This window comes from Sminthopsis crassicaudata, chromosome 1 (genome assembly GCF_048593235.1).
Source record: "Sminthopsis crassicaudata isolate SCR6 chromosome 1, ASM4859323v1, whole genome shotgun sequence".
NCBI classification, from domain to species: domain Eukaryota; kingdom Metazoa; phylum Chordata; class Mammalia; order Dasyuromorphia; family Dasyuridae; genus Sminthopsis; species Sminthopsis crassicaudata.
This window is the reverse complement of record NC_133617.1, coordinates 745,408,357-745,424,121: the sequence shown is the minus strand read 5'-3', so window position 1 is coordinate 745,424,121 and position 15,765 is coordinate 745,408,357. Positions and strand designations below refer to the sequence as shown.

The following is a 15,765-nucleotide window of genomic DNA, read 5'->3' as shown; positions in this document are numbered from 1 at the left end:
AGATAAGGTGAGAAAGACAATGATTAGAAAAATCCCTGCATGCTCCCTGGGAGAGCCCAAGTCTTCCCTATGCAGCAGACACTAAGAGTGTAGAAAAAAAAAAATATCTTTAAAAAGATTTCTCTTGCTTCAAAACAGCAGAAATGGTCCTCAGCCAGAAAATTAGGAGATGCAGGTTCCCCTCTCCACTCTGCCACTAACTAGTCGGACATCTTGGGCCATTCTTTTCCACCAGCACCATGTAGAATATTATAGAATTCATTATCAAACAGCCTTTCTCCTTTATACTGAGAGTCATTTCCCCTCTTTTCCCTCTTCAATTTCCATTTCAATAGCATGGCAAGAGGGGACTAAATGTTCTCTAGAGCCAAGATTCCAATGGGAATTCCAATATAGGAGGTCCTGGGAAGGACAGAGTCAAATCTTAGAATTAGGAAGCCCTGGGTCCAGCTGCTACCTCTGACACCCAGTGTCATGTGACCCTAGAGAACTTCTCAGTCTAATCAAGAACTGTCTAAAACTGTGTTTCCCCATTCCTTACACCACTGAATTCACAGTTCCAAACCACCACCCCCCGCCCTGAAAAAAAGACCCTTCCTCCTTCATCAAATTAGATCAGCATATCATCCTGGCTGTCGCTGTACCAGAAATTGTTACACATGTATTGGTCAACCTGCCATCTGGGGGAGGGGGGAAGGGCAAGGAGGGGAAAAATTGGAACAAAAGGCTTGGCAATTGTCAGTGTTGTAAAATTACCCATGCAGATAAATGGTAAATAAAAAGCTATAAAAAAAAAAAAAAAAAGAAATTGTTACAATGAATAGGAAGCACGGAGTAAGCAAGCAGACTCCTCCTTAACTATCTGCCTGATCCACAGTGATTCCTCCATCTTCCTTTAGGGTAGAGCAAGTAACACCTCCCTCAATTTTTAAATATCTCAGGGGAACTCAGGAAAGAATGAGAAACAAGGAAATGTGGAAAGTAAAACCTTCCTTACAGAAAAGCTTCTTGTTTCATATATTCCAAACCTTCGCACACCTTTGCAGTCTAGATCAGTGGAATAAACCTAATAAAGATATAACAGACTTTAATGGGGAAATATGTAAAGATTTATATTTAGGTGGAAAAATCAACTGCATGAGATAAACACAGAATTGCAGGAATAGACTAGACTAGCTCTGGCAGCCAGCTCTGGCCCTTATTAACTGGGAGACTCGGAACACATCCCCATAATCTCAGAGTCTCCAGTGCCTCACTGTAAAATAGGAATGATACTCCCATTGCCAACTTCACAGCATTATTGGGAGGAAGGTACTTTGTAACCCGACAAAGGCTGTGGAAATGTCAGTTGTCATCAGAGAACAGTTGGTGTAAAAAAAAAAGAAAGAAAGAAAGGAAGGAAGGAAGGAAGGAAGGAAGGAAGGAAGGAAGGAAGGAAGGAAGGAAGGAAGGAAGGAAGGAAGGAAGGAAGGAAGGAAGGAAGGAAGGAAGGAAGGAAGGAAGGAAGGAAGGAAGGAAGGAAGGAAGGAAGGAAGAAAGAAAGAAAGAAAGAAAGAAAGAAAGAAAGAAAGAAAGAAAGAAAGAAAGAAAGAAAGAAAGAAAGAAAGAAAGAAAGAAAGAAAGAAAGAAAGAAAGAAAGACAGACCTAGGATTTGTAGTGAACTTCGATCTCAATGAGAGTGAGCAGTTTGGCGCTGGGAGCTCCTGTGATCCTATAGAGCATGAGAAGCAGCACTCAGTCAGCCAAGAAGCATTTTTTACTGAGGACCTACTGTGTGCCCAGCACTGAGGATCCAAATAAAGGTAGAGCCTCGAGCACCTCACATCCTCCCCTTGCAACCATTCACATGGAAGTCCCTTGAGGTCAGGGGCTTGTTCATTTGCCCTTGGTGTTTCTTGAGTTGTTGAAAGGGCCCCATGGGTCCCAGCCCTGGACTCCGAGGCCAGCTGGGATGCCTCATTTTAAGAAGGAGACCCGTGGGCCAGAGCTCGCTGCAGAGGGTGCTCAGCCACGCTGCCATGAGAATCACTTGAAGGGACAGATTTAGCTTAGAGAAGAGAAGGCTGGAAGGGGAGGGAGGCAAGAGAACTGTCTCTGAACTTGAAGGGACTTGTCTCGGCATCCGCTTCTTGCTCAGCTCGTCTCCAGAGCTCGGAGCCATGGGTGGCAGTGATGGGGGAGGGGGAGAAAGCCTTGTTCTAACAAATGAAATGCTTCCTTAAAAGGGGAACGGTCCCAAGACCCAGAATATGCTGCTAGGGAAATGGAGAGCTTCCCCCACGCAGGATGTCTCTGACATCCACCAAAGATGGGAGGCAGGGACCACTTTACTTTTGTCTCTGCCTATCTAGTGCTGAGCACACAGTAGGTACTTAATAAATGCTTTCTAGTTGATCTGGTGGTATAACGGATCCTGATGGAAAGTCCCTAGTGATGAATAGGTGCTTAATAAATGCTGGCGCTTAATAAATGCTGGCGCTTAATAAATGCTGGCGCTTAATAAATGCTGGCACTTAATAAATGCTGGCTATAAGATGCCGTGAGACGTCCCTAGTGCTGAGCACAGAATAGGTGCTTAATAAATGCTGGCACTTAAATGCTGGCACTTAATAAATGCTGGCTATAAGATGCCGTGAGAAGTTCCTTAGCCCCGGGAGATGGCTGGTTTTCCTAAAGGAGACAGCAGCCATCTGTAGCACTTCCCTGCAGACGGCCAGCTGATTTGGAGGCGGTTTCAGAGGCTTCTCTGGCACCCCCTCCAACGTAACCTCCCGGGAAACAGAACAGAGAGGGGCAGACGCTTCCAGCAGCCCAGCCCTTCAAAGCCCAGACCCCCTACTTGGATTTCCCGTGGGGGGGGGGAGTCCCTGTCAATCAGGGGGAGCAGCCGGCCCTGACTCGGTGACCCGAGCACCGGGTGGGGGGGGAAACGCCAGGGGGGGGTGCCACACCCTGGGCAGGCTCGCTCCCTGAGCACGGCCCCTGCAAAGGCAGACCCAAGCCGGCCAGCGAGCCGCCCCCAGCCCCTGCCCTTCCCTCCGCCCGCTCACTTCCCGAAGGGCACTTGGGAAGTCATTTCCCAGCCGCGGGCCAGGGATCGGGAGCAGCACGCTTGATTTAAGGGGAAGGGCAGCCCCAGCCCGCCGGCTCCCGGCGCCCGCCCGCAGGGGAGCGTTTCCCCGCTGCAGGAGGGAGACCCGGGCTGGCGCAAACCAATGGTTAAGTCCAACCGCTGCTTCCCAAAGCCAACCAGGAAACTGACCGTGACAAGTAGGTGGGGCCCTCCTCTCGGCGGCCCGGATTGGCCACTCGGGGCTCCCCGGGAGGCCTCTCCCGGCCCACGTCAGTGGCAGGTGCGCTTGTCAGTCACCGGGGGAGCTGTCCATTCGCCCGAGGCTCCGAGAGCAGAAGCCAGGCAGGCATCAAAGGGCTGTGCTAGTGGCCGCCCCAAAATCGATCCCCTCCCGGCCAGCGGCAAAGGGGAGAGCGACCCTCCACCGCCAATCTCCCCAGGAGGGGCTGGCGGAGAGCCTGCCGGCCCCGCCCTCTCCAATGACCCTGCGTGATCCCCCAGAGAGCCCCCAGGAGCCAAAATTCCCCTCAAAAAACGCACTCAGCGCCGCTCAGGAGCCCTCGGCCGGGGAACAAAGCGCCCACCAGGCCCTCCGGTCTAGAGGTCCCCGGCCGTCCCAGCCCGCCAGACACCCCCCAACCCCCCTCAGGAAATCGGTCATTTGGCCAGCCCGGGGGCGAGGGGGGTTCGCCGGCAGGTGCTGCCCCGGCCCCACGGACCTTCCCAACCGGCGCTCCCAGCGAGTCCGAGGCATCCAGAGGCCAAGCTTCCACTGGTGCTGCTGCCTCGATTAGTCCCGAGCCCCCTGCCCACGCCAGAGTCGGACTGGAGAGAAAAAGGAAAAGGGGAGGGGGAGGAGAGGGGAGGGGGAAAGCAGGGAGGCGGAAACGCCCGGAGGCAGAGAAGGATGGAGAGAGCGTGCAGGCGGTGTGGGGGGCTGTCCTGGGGGTGGGGGAGGGAGGGACACCGCAGGCAGGGGAGAGGGAGGGTCGGGTGGATGGTCTCTACTGATGGAGAGAACAGAGAAGGTACAGAGAGGAGAAAGGAGCGGTGGAAAGAATAAAGGAGGGGTGGAAGGAGAGAAGGAAGGATGGAGGAAGAAAAGAATGGATGGTGGGAGAAAAAGAAGGATGGAAGGGGAGAAGGAGTGGTGGGGGGAAAGCAAAGAAGAGATGGAGGAAGCAAAAGAGGGACAGAGGGAGGAAAGAAGGGAAGAAGAAGGACCAGAGGGATGAAAAGGAGGAACAGAGGGAGGAAAGGAGGGATGGTGGAAGCAAAGGAGGGATGGAGGGACGGAGGGAGGGGCAGTCCGCCTGGAAGAAGGTGTGCACTTGTCCCAATCCCCGGCCGCCGCTTTCATAAATCAATGCCCAGCCGCCACCCGCCCCCACCCCCACGCCCAAACGTGGCCGGCTTTCCAGCTGCCTTCTCCTCCAGCCGGCGGGCCGGCAGCCCGCAAACGCACTGCAGTGCCCCCCGCCAGGAGCCCGAGCGACACCTGCGCGTCCCTCGGGAGCTCGCCCGGTCCCCCCCCCCTCCGCTCCGCGGGCCCCCTACCCCGGTGGGCCGGGAGGGCCGGGCTCCTCACCTGCCCCATCACTGCCGGCGTCGGGCGTCCCGCGCGGGTCCTGAGGGCATCGCGGTGCCCGGCCGCTGCCCGGACACGGGGAGGAAGGATCGGGGGGCGAGGGCGGCCTGGGGGAGCGCGGGGTAGGGCAGGGGAGGCTCAGGGCTGGGCAGGGGAGCGCGAGGCAGCCGGAGCTCGGCTGGCAGGAGCGCCCGTGCCGTGCGGCGGCTGCAGAGCCGCGGGTGGGTGGGCGGGCGGGCAGGGGAGCCGTGGGGCGGGGCGCGGCGACGGGGCGGGGCACGGCGCGGGCGCGGGCTCGGGCCAGTCTCGGCTCCTCGCTGCCTGCGGGGCTGCCCGCCCGTCGGGCCGGCCGTCCAGCCGTGCGTCCGGCCGCTGTCCAGCGCGGCCCCCTCTGCCCGCGGCCGCTCGCTCCCTGGCTCTGTCTGGCGAGCCCCTGACTCAACATTCCCAGCATTCCCGAGGAGCTGGGTGGTGTGGTGTGCTGCGCGTGTGTGCGTGTGTGTGCGCGCGTGTGTGTGTGCGTGTGTGTGCGCGCGCCTGGGAGCTGGGCGCCTCTCCGCGGGGGGCAGCAGAGAGCTCCCCATCCCTCGCGGCGGAGAAGGGGCGGGGCCTCCCCTCCAGCCCCTCCCCTCCCACTCTCACCCGCCCGGGACACCCCGGCACCCCCGAAGCTGGGCCCCGCGCACCCACGCCCACCCCGCGCCAGCCCAGCCCGGGCTTCTTCCCCCGGCCTCACCCGGGAGCTCCGGCGGTCACTCATTCATTCGCTGCCTCCCTCGGGACCCGCCACTCTTACTACGGCTCCCACGGCGTACACTGCCTCAGTGGCCCCGCGGGTGAGGGGCCGAGGGCTGCTGCAGAAAGGGAGAGGGCGACGGCTCCCGCGGCATCCAGCCCCAGCTTTCCCGGGAAAGACGAGATGGAGGACCCGGAGATAAAGCCGGAGGTCCCCAGAGTCCAAGAGCTGGGCCAGATGCTTTGCTGGCAGGGGCTGCTCCCATCAGCTTCCCCTGACTTTTAGAGAAGGGGGGGAGGACGTGGAGTGAGCGCCCAGGGTGTCCCAGCCAGGTGGCCCCTGGAAAAACGGAGCCCAGGTGCGCAGGCAGGGGTCTCGCCCTTCCTCACCATCCGAGCCAATTCACTCGGGAAGGTGACCAGACCTAGATCGCGAATTTCTCAAGGGACCCACAGATAGAGAAGAGAGAAACAGGAAAATGGATGGACCCGAGGTTTCTTGTCGAAACAGGTGAAAGTGCTGGAGCTTTGGGACTATTTTTCCTGAATATAGTTCCCAGTCAACAAAGGGAAACAGAGACAGTCAGGTAGCCAGGCGTCATGGTCACAGCTGAGAGGCAGATGTGATAAGTCCCAGCTCTGGGGCCTCCTAGCTTTGGGGCCTGGAAGGTCACTTTCCGGAGCCTCAACTGCCTGATGGGTAAAAGAGAAATGAAAATCCCAGCACCCCCCCCCCCCCCCCCCCCCCCGCTTCCCTGGCCTAGTATGAGCTTGCTAAGGAACATACACATACATGTGTGTGTCATAGATATAGACAGATACATATATATATATATATATATATATATATATATATATATATATATATATATATATATATATATATATGTGTGTGTGTGTGTGTGTGACTTAAGCATTACAGTGATGAGGAACACAGGAGCTGGAAAAACTTAGATTCAAATCTCGCCACTGATTTTTCCTAGTTGTGTGATCATGGGCAAGTTACCTTCAGCCTCAGTTTCTTCAACTAACTGTAAAGTGAAAATAAATATAATTGTAGGGCCACACTCATGGATACATCTGGGTCTCTTGTTGCACTGCCCCAGAATTCATGTGGGTAAAGGGCATTACAAAATGAAGCAAATTTTAAAAGTGAGATTTTTGTCAGTTCAATAAACAGTGATTAAATGTCAGGCATTGTGCCAACCACCAGGGCTACAAAAAGAGGCAAAAGACAATCCCTGCCCTCCTGGAGGAGTTTACAATCTAATGAATTGTTATCACCTTTCCCAAAAGACCAGGAATGACTGCAGAAGTATTAAATTGAGGAAGTGATTTTGAAAGAAACACTGAATGAATAAATCTTTACTTGACTGGGTGAAGGGGGTAAGAGACAAAAACTATTGAAGACATAAGGAGGACATGAGTGGAATAATCGCTGATCAACTAGCAAAATAACAATAATAGCTAGAGAGGTGTGGATTGAGACCCTTGGAATGGAGACCTGCATTGAAGTCCTGCCTCTAGGACTTCCCATTTATGTGACCCAGGACAAGTCACTTAATCTCTTAGTAGTGTGCCAGACAACTCTCTTAGATTGTTTCAAAGCCCATCTGATCTGTACAGAGGTATACACACACACACACACACACACACACACACACACACACACAATGCCAACATATATAAAGCTCTCTAAAATTTACAAAGTGTTTTCTTCACGTTATCACACTTGATTCTTGACCACAGGCTTGGCTGTTGAGAAAATTAAGTGATCTATTCAATCTGAAAAGAACCATGGACAGAGACAAGACAGTGAAATAAAGGCAAGAACTTGCCCAACCTCTCTCCCAAACTGCTCCAAATTCCTTTAAATGATTCTAAACCAATTTTAGAGCATCAGAACACCCAGAAAGATGGAGTAGAACATTTTCCAGTCGAAGGAAACTTCAAAGCTCAGCAGAAAAGGTCTGTAACAGCAGGATGGGCGTCCAGCATGCAGAACTATTGCAGGACATCCTGGCACAAAACCTGCTCCAGCCCAGGCCCAGGTCCCAATGTCTGAATCAGTGGCAATACTGGTGGCTTCCATACCTCTCAACCCAGAGACACCAAAGAGAGCCTGGAAGATCAGCAGAAAAGATCTGGGAACTAGAATCAGAAGGCATTTAGGGTTAGAGTCAGGTTGTGCAATCCCAGGGCAGGACCAGCCTGGTCCCAGGTCCAACTGGATCCCAGCATCAGAGAAGCAGGACTGCTGAATCAGCAGCAGTGCTGGAGGCTCCTGGGCCTCTCACAGCCTAGAGACACCAGGGAGGACCCAGAAGTATAATGGAGAGTTTATGGCAAGAAGGTGGAAGTCTGGTGTGCAGTCCCAATGCAGGCCTAGTCAATGGAGCCCCAGCCCTGACCAGCACACTACATCTTACAGCTATAGTGGGATAGGGACATACCTAACAGTTCCGGGGCTCAAAAAAAGTGTTTGTGGTCAGATTCCTAGAAGGATTTCTGAAAACTGCTGCACAAAACCCTATTGCTTGGAACAGTAGACCCTCCACCCTTGAAACAGAGCCCTACTTTAACAAAGAGTTAGAAATAGAATAATAGGCTAGGAAAAATGAGCAGAAAATTTTAAAAAAGTTTCTGAACATTAAAAGTTATTATGGTGAAAAAGAAAGATGAAAACACATATTCAGAAAATGATTTTTTTTTAATCAAAGCTCCTACATCCAAAGCCTTCAAAAAAAAAAAAAAAAAAAAAAAGAACTGGGCTAGGCCATAGAAGAGCTCAAAAAGGATTTTGAAAATTAATGAAGAGAGATAGATGAAAAATTAGGGAAAGAATTGAGAGAGATGCAAAAGGAAATACAGAAAGCTAATGAGGAGGAAAATGTCATAAAAAGTAAAATTGGTTAATTGGGAAAGGAGGTACAAAATCTCACTAGGAAAATAATTCCTTAAAAATGGAATTGAGTAAAAATTGATTTTATGAGAAATCAAGATACAATAAAGCAAGACAAAAAAAGAAAAAAATGAGAAATATCTCAGTGGAAAAAACAACTGATCTGGAAAATAGATCTAGGAGAGATAAATTATTATTAAATTTAAATTATTTTATTTATTTATTTAGTTAGTTAGGTTTATACTTATTTAACTAATTATTTAAATTATTAAATTTAAAAGTATTGGTCTGAAAGCCATGATTTTTTTTAAGAGCCTGCTTATCTTTCAAGAAATTGTCAAGGAAAACTGTCCTGATGTTCTAGGACTAGATGGTAAAATAGAAATTGAAAGAATACATCAATCACCTTCTGAAAGAGATCCCAAAATAAAAACTACCAGAAGTATTATAGACAAATTCTAGAACTCCCAGGTCAAGGAGAAAATATTGCAAGCATCCAGAAAGAAACAATTCAAGTATAGTAGAACCACAGTCAGAATAACACAAGATTTAGCAGCTTCTACATTAAAGGACCAGAGGGCTTGGAATATGATATTCCAGAGAGCAATGGAACTAGGATTGCAACCAAGAATCCCTCACCCAGCAAAACAGTATAATTCTTCAGAAGAAAAAGTGGTCATTCAATGAAAGGGAGGATTTTCAGCATTTGTGATGAAAAGACCCAGAGCTGAATGTAAATTTTATTTTCAAATGCAGGGCTCTGGAGAAGCATAAGGAGGAAATCAGGAAAGTGATACCATAACGGACTTAATAAGGTTTATCTGTTTACATTCCTAGATGGAAGGATGATAACTCATTGTAACTCATTAAAACATTCTCATTATTATGGCAGTTGGGAGTAAATATAGACAGAGGGCCCAGGTGTGAGTTGAATATGAAGGAATAATATATTTTTTATAATGAAATTAAGGGGTGAGAGAGGAATGACTAAAAGGAAAAGGGAGACAGAATAGTGCAAATTATCTGCCACAAAAAAAGAGGCCAAAAAAAACTTTTTATAGTAGAGGGGAAGAGGGCAAGGAGAAAGCTTTTATAGGGGAGGAGAAGAGGGCAAGGAGAGGGTGAGTGAATGAACCTTATTCTCATAAGAATTGGCTCAAATAGAAAATAACATACAAGAGGGGAATGGGATATGGGAAGGGGAGGTGATAAAAGAGAGTGCATATTGGAGGAGGGAGTGTTCAGTAGCAAAACACTTTTGAAGAGGGACAGGGAGAAAGGAAAGAGAGAATAAATGGGAGAAACTACAATTAGCAATATTAATAATAAAATAATTTTCAAAACAAGTTTCTCTGGTAAGGCCTCCTTTCCCAAACATAGAGGAAACCGAGTCAAATTTATGAAAAATAAGAGCCACCATCCAATTGATAAATGATCAAAAGATATGATCTGTGCCCAAAGGGCTGCAAATTCATGCATATCCTTTGACCCATTGCTAGGTATGAATACCAAAAGAGTTTGGGGGGAACAAAAACAATGGACAAAAATATGCATAGCAGCTCTCAGAACAAAAAAAAAATTAGAAATTGAGTGGATGCCCATCAATTGGGGAATGGCTCAATAAAGTGTGGTATGTGTTTGTGAGAGAAAGTTGTTGTTCTCTGGGAAATGATGAGCAGGTTGCTCTCAGAGGAAAAAAATACCTGGAAAGTCCTCCACAAACAAAGTGAAATATACTGTATACAAAGCAATAGCGGGGGCAGCTAGGTGACACAGTGGATAAAGCACCAGCCTTGAATTCAGGAGGATCTGAGTTCAAATTTGATCTCAGACACTTAACACTTCCTAGCTGTGTGACCCTAGGCAAGTCACTTAACCCCAGCCTCAGAAAAAAAAAAAAAAAAAAAAAAAAAAAAAAAAGCAATAGCAATGCCCTGGGATGACCAGCTGTAAGTGACTTTGTTATATTGTCAGTAATACAATCATCCACAACTACTATGAAGAATTTATGATGAATAATCCTATGCATACCCAAACAAGGAACTGATTGTGTCTGAATACAGATTAAAGCATTCTCTATTTCTCCTTCTATTTCTCTCTCTTTTTTAAATTAAATTTTCTTGAGGGTTTTTATTTTTATTCGAGGGGGGAGACCTATGTTTTCTTTCACAACTTGACTTTTATAGAAATGTTTTGCAGAACTCATATGGTTTCTTAATTGTGAGTGGAGATAAGGGAAAGAACCTAGAACTCAAAAAAATAAGTCTAAAAATTATTTTGAATGTAACTGGGGAAAATATTTTAAAAATGAATGAATTGAAAAAAATCAGACTGGGGAAAAAATATGAAAAGTGGGAAAAGTAAAAAGCAGAGATGCCCAGATAATTTTAGATTACCCTGCCTAACTTTGTAGACACTTTTATTTTTAATGTTTGGCTTCAGAGAGACAGTACGGCATAGTACATAGAGAACTTGTCTTGTAGTCCAGAACCCCTGGGTTAAAATCATACTTCATTGAGCCCCTATAAATATGTTTTCTACATTGAAGGCAACCAGGGACACATTAATTCAAAGCAAAATAAATTTAATTAAACAGAATAGAAAAATAACTTGACAAGAAATGTCACCTCACAAAACATATGGATACATGATCTCATGTTGTATAACCACAACACAAGGGAGGGAGAAAAAGGACAGAAAACATGTTTAAACTCACATGGAGATGAATATTTGAAGGAAACATGTTTGATTCAAATTATGTGATATTATGTCCCTGATGAGCTATTGCCCTCTACTACCTTCTGGATAAAGCTATCAATTTGAATTACTGTTAGAATTGCTGAGAGCTTTAACTGAAAAGTTCATAGTCTTGAACTATTTAAACTCCTTTGATATTCTGTCACCAGCCGGCTATACCCAGCCAGCTAACTAGAAAAGTCAAATAGTTAAATATTTTGAAATATTTTTCTTTTTCTGATACTCAAGACTCTTTTATTCTAAATTCATATTCGATTGAGTGAGAAATTTTCTTTCAATTCTTTTTCATTTGCATTTTTCATTCATAATTCATGGTAATCACAAAGACTAGGTAGAAAATGACTGAAAGGAGTTGGTGAACTTTGTATCACACGTCCCCCCACACATACACTTCCAGTTACTAATTTCTTGTACTTAATTTAAAATATTTCCATCTCCATTACTTCTATGCCTTCTTTATCATTACCTTTTCTCAGTATTTTACCAGTAAATCATGGCTTCTCGTGGTCATGGTACGTTTGGGTTAGTAGCTTTAAGGAGTGAAGCCAAAGTGATGTTATTCTTCATTCTTGTATACATGTATGTGAGTGGCGGCTCCGTTAAATACTCTTGTTAGAAAGATAATTATAAGAAAACATTACAGCCAAGTCAGAGGTATAGTGCCTCTTGTCTACACTGTTGTGTTAGCCTCTTATATGGACTCCTTTCTCCTAGCCTCTCTCCTCTCCAATCTATCCTCCACCAGCTATCAAAATCATTCCAGAAATCAGATACTTGTTCCCAGGATCAAAAATTTTCTACATCTTTAAGATAAAATACAAACTTATCCTGACATATAAAGTTTTCCACTCATTGATCCTAAGCCTGCCCACCCAGATCTAGGAGAAACTAATTAAACCCACTTCTAAAAAATAAAAATAACCTAAAAAGTCTTTCAGATACTCAAAATTCAATAACCTATTTCCTCTTTAAATGTTCTCTTCTCTGAGCTAAATAACCCAGGCCCTTCAACCAATTATCATATGGTATGACCTCAAAGCATTTCACAATTTTAATTGTCTTCTCCAGGTTATCAATGTCCTCTCCTCAACTCTAAAGCCCAGAACTGAACCCATAATATGTGTTCATGCTTAGTAGCCGAGTGACTCAGGATGAATCATCTAACTTTTCCAGCCTGTTTCCTCATCTGTAAATTGGATATAATAAAGCTTGTACTCCCAACCTCAAAGGTTTGTTGAGGAGAAAGTGCTTTCTAAAGCTTATGGTGCTATGCGAAGGTTATCATTATTATTGCATAAATTATTGCATTTCATTTTTTATTCCCACACCATTCTTCCCTCTCCCTCCCTCACTCATTATGCCATTTAAAGGTGTCTCATTAGCACATTCTAAATTCTATTTAAAGCTATTAAAATTAGGAGTGCCTTTGCAATCCCCTTTGTAAATTAGCCATCTCAATGTAGAAAGAGGTCATGACTCCATGGAAACTCCAGGGGAGAGACTTGCTACAGATGGATGAGTTAACAATTGAAAAGCCCACATGCTCACTTGCTCCCAATGGCTTCATCCATGCCCCTGGTGCTCCTGTCCCCTTGCCAAACATAGCCATATGTTGGCATAAGGATATCAAGTTCCTTTTAGATGAGAATGAGAAGTGGTAGAGTCCTGAGTATTGGAGAGAGATAAGGCAAAGTATCCCCTTGAATACAATTCTCTTCCTAATTCTCTTAGTTTTGAACCTCAATTTTTTTCATCTATAAAATAAATATAGGAAGGAGGAGGAGGAGGAGGAAGAAAAGAAGGAGGAGGAAGAAAAAGGGAGGAGGAGGAAGAAGAGGAAGAGGAGGAGAAGAAGGCAACAATGTGTATAATGCATACTGCAATTCACAGCTCTCATCACTGGGATCAATGCCTTGATCACTCATGATTCCACAGGACTGGAGATTAAAAAAAAATGTTCCTCACTTCCAATAGAAGAGTTGGGAACTGTATTCTTCATAGGTGATCACCAACATTAATTTGAAAAATTATCGATACTTTTAGAATGTCCATTTCTGAAGACACTTTTGAGTCTTCCATCTGGTAGAAGAGACATGAATAGTCACAGAGCACAGGATGAACATATTTCTAGACATGGTCGAAAAGAGAATATGTTTTTCTGGACTGTGCATATGTAGGTTACCAGGAATTTTTGGCAAGTGAGAGAAAAGGTAGAAAAAGAGAACAAAAATGTAAATTAATTGGAAAAAAATTTTTTTTTTAATTTTGCAAATTTGAAATAGCTATTTATAGGATCATATGTGCCTTCTCCTTAGTTGGTTTTTAATAAATGATTTTTCTTTCATTCATCATAAGATTATAAATTTCAAATTGATAAAGATCTCAGAGGTCATTGTCCAAACATCTCATTTTAAAAATGAGGAAACTGAGGCCATTGAATTCAGTAGATGCTCAAAGTCACACAGCAAGTAAGTGTCAGAGACGATACTTGAATTCAGGTCCTTTGAATGCTTTTTCCATTGTACTCCTCTACCTGGGATCAATCCATCAGTCTATAACTATTTCTTAATCACTTACTATGTGCCAGGTCCAAGTAAGCTATAATTATTACCATTCATTCAAAAAAAGATTTATTGAGTCTATTTTGTTCCAACTCTATGACAGAGGATGGAGAAACAAACACAACCAGCCTCACCTTTCACAGAGCGCCTAATCTTTTTGTAAGTTTTTTACTTTTATTAATTTTTGTGTTTTTACATCATCTTTATATCTGACTAGACAGTCACTAGCTGTGTGACTCTGGCCAAGTCCCTTCACCCTCTTTGCCTCAGTTTCCTCATCTTAAAAATGAACTAGAAAAGGAAATGACCAACCCCTCCAGTATCTTTGCCAAGAAAACCTCAAATTGGGTCACAGAGTCAGATGAGACTGAACGACTAAACAACAAATGTACAAAGCACTGTACCAGACACAGGTGAAGAGCCAAAAGTCAAAATGCTGAAGCATTTGGCCACTGTGGGTCTCCCAGGATGTCACCATCAAAAGACGTCTCCTCATGTTGGAGGAGGGATTTTGTACGAATGGAGTGTCACAGTCTGCAGCCTTGGACCTCTCAATACATTTGGATCTCCTGATCTTACTCCATGTAGAATTCCTCTCCCCATTACCCATCATACATATACCAGGAGTGGGGCCTCCCTGGGCCCTGGTTCTGACCTTGTATATTATTTCTAATCATGGCTGTGTCTCTAGTCATGCTCCTGTCCTCCAGATCTGCTATTTCCCCTTGCTCATCTCTCTACTCTCTACCTTATTCCCCTTTTCTGCTCACTTGTTACCTGAGGGGCTGAATGTCACATATCAAGGTAACACAATTAGGTTGGATTTGAACTCAGGTCCTTCTGACAGCACACCTAGCTACCTTCCTACTATGCCTAATATGAGAGATAAGATATAATCACAAATGACTACAAAAGAAAAAAAGACATGATGAGGGTACTTTCAAGAGAATGCGATTCGGCAACTTACACACACTTAGTATGGGCTACACATAGTAGGGAAAAAGGGATATGGCATGGTGAGAGAATCACCAGAAAGACCTGGGTTCAGATACTGTCCTTGTCATCCTAGGCAACTCATTTAACCTCCCAAGCAGCTCTTAATGACTCCAGCCTGGTGAGAATGGGCACAGAATGCAAGGAGGTGTCAAGGAAGGCTCTAGAAAGGAAATTCAGACATCTAAGCTGGGCTCTGAAAGACGGAGAAGATTTATTTCCTGGCTACGTTGTCAAAATATCCAAAGCCTCTTTAACGGTAAAACATATTTTATAATAAAGGTCAAAATGTATTTTTCCATGACCTTTCCAAAGCAGAGCTTATTGGAGCAGAATGTAGGATGAATGTTAGGCTGGCAGGGTGTTTGTTCTCCCCAGAACACATCTGTCATATTATTTATGCAAGTTTGGGACTATTTACAGCATCTACTTCTCTTCAGGAGACCTAGCATGAGGAATTCAATCCTATTCCACAAAATAAGCATTTATTAATCACCTCCAATTGCAAAGTCCTGTGCTGATGGTGTAGACACAAACTAGAAACAATCACTACTCTCAAGCAAAATTCACTCCAGTGTCGGTGGCAGCAAATGCCCTGAGAACCATGGAGAAGATAATCTGAGAGAATGGTGACAATGAGGGTGATCAGGAAACATTTCCCATTGTTGAAATCTGAGCTGAGTTCGAAGATGATAAGCTCTTTGAATCCAGGAACTTAAGTTCTTCTGCTTATTTTTCTATTCCTAGGACTTAGCACAATGCATTGTATATAGTAGGAGCTTAATAAATGTCTACTGACTGACTGACTGAAGAAAATGAAGGATGTGTAAGGGAAAAGGCTGGGAGTGAGAATGGAGTGCCTTCTAGCTTCTACAAAGATCTAAAAGCTGGAGATGTAGTTTTCAGTTTGGACAAAAAAGAGAATTCTGGGGGTAGGAGGGCAAATATCAAGTGAGAAGTCCATCTCTAAAGCCAAATGGTAAAGAACTTTATTTACCACATTGAGGAGTTTACATTTTATCTTAGAGGAAATAGATGCCATTGAATATTCTTTATTATGGAAGTAAAATGGTTGGTGTGCATTGGGAAGATTATTTTATGCAAAAGACATAACAGAGTGTCAGAAAGGAAGGAAACCAAAGAGTGATAGATCAG

At 45.3% G+C, this 15,765-nt stretch overlaps 1 protein-coding gene across 20 annotated transcripts in view; it reads right to left on the bottom strand.

Annotated features, from left to right (window-relative positions):
- Positions 1-4,835, bottom strand: part of ERC2 (ELKS/RAB6-interacting/CAST family member 2) — a 993,908-nt gene extending 989,073 nt beyond the window's left edge. For 3 of the 20 annotated variants that reach the window (XM_074284429.1, XM_074284434.1, XM_074284432.1), the window contains exon 1: positions 4,663-4,835. The gene's annotated coding sequence lies outside the window, so the exon portion shown is untranslated. Of the gene's footprint in view, positions 1-3,793; positions 3,815-4,662 lie in introns of those variants that run through there. The other 17 variants (XM_074284437.1, XM_074284439.1, XM_074284438.1 and 14 more) reach the window with 9 other exon arrangements.
- Positions 4,836-15,765: the final 10,930 nt, after the last annotated feature.